Below are 690 nucleotides of genomic sequence, written 5' to 3'. Positions count from 1 at the left end.
CTAACTCAGCACAGAAAATAATTCAGTGTTTTCCTGCTGTAATTGGGAACACTGTGCAGAGTTCCATGATTACACTGCTGTCATCTTATCAAGAAACAACACAATCCATTATGGAGACACCTATTTTACATTTACAGCCAAGGCCGAGTTAGCAGGATGCTTTTCTTGCACATACCTCAGCAAAAAAATGAGCACCAGCAGATTTGCATATTGGTTCTGTGTACAGAGAACAGCAGCATAATGTGCATCCAATTAATACCAAGAAGTGCCACACATATCTGTGGTGATTGGCATTTGACTGGCAGCCAGTTTTACTGTGGCATTTAAACAAGGTTTCAATCAAAAGAAAATATTTGTGAGACCTGCAAAAACAAGACACTATGGAAGAATCCTCCTCCTTTTTTTTAATACATCTAGATCATGCAAGTTTATAAACAGCCCATCTTCACTCATCAACACACAAATAGCAGCCACTGAGCTAGCAACACGTGAGTGCAATAATGCAAGTACAAGACAGACAGCTGATGGTGCATATCCTTGGGAAGAAGGTGGTCTTGCAAATCTCAGCTGTATCTTTAGTTTCTCACATACTACAACTACTAAGCATTAGCTCACACTGAAAGAAGACCCCAGAGGAATATTCTTCAAACAAAACATTTTAGTGGCCTGGCCTCCTCCACCCCAGACACA

General features: G+C 40.6%; 1 protein-coding gene across 1 annotated transcript in view; it reads right to left on the bottom strand.

Annotated features, from left to right (window-relative positions):
- DENND1A (DENN/MADD domain containing 1A) overlaps positions 1–690 on the bottom strand; it is a 184,049-nt gene that overhangs the window by 3,024 nt on the left and 180,335 nt on the right. The gene's annotated exons all lie outside the window — the stretch shown is intronic.

The sequence above is a fragment of the Chaetura pelagica genome, unplaced genomic scaffold (genome assembly GCF_000747805.2).
Source record: "Chaetura pelagica isolate M959 unplaced genomic scaffold, ChaPel_1.0 scaffold405, whole genome shotgun sequence".
Classification (NCBI taxonomy): Eukaryota; Metazoa; Chordata; class Aves; order Apodiformes; family Apodidae; genus Chaetura; species Chaetura pelagica.
The sequence above is the reverse complement of the archived record's forward strand: the minus strand, read 5'-3'. Positions and strand labels throughout refer to the sequence as shown.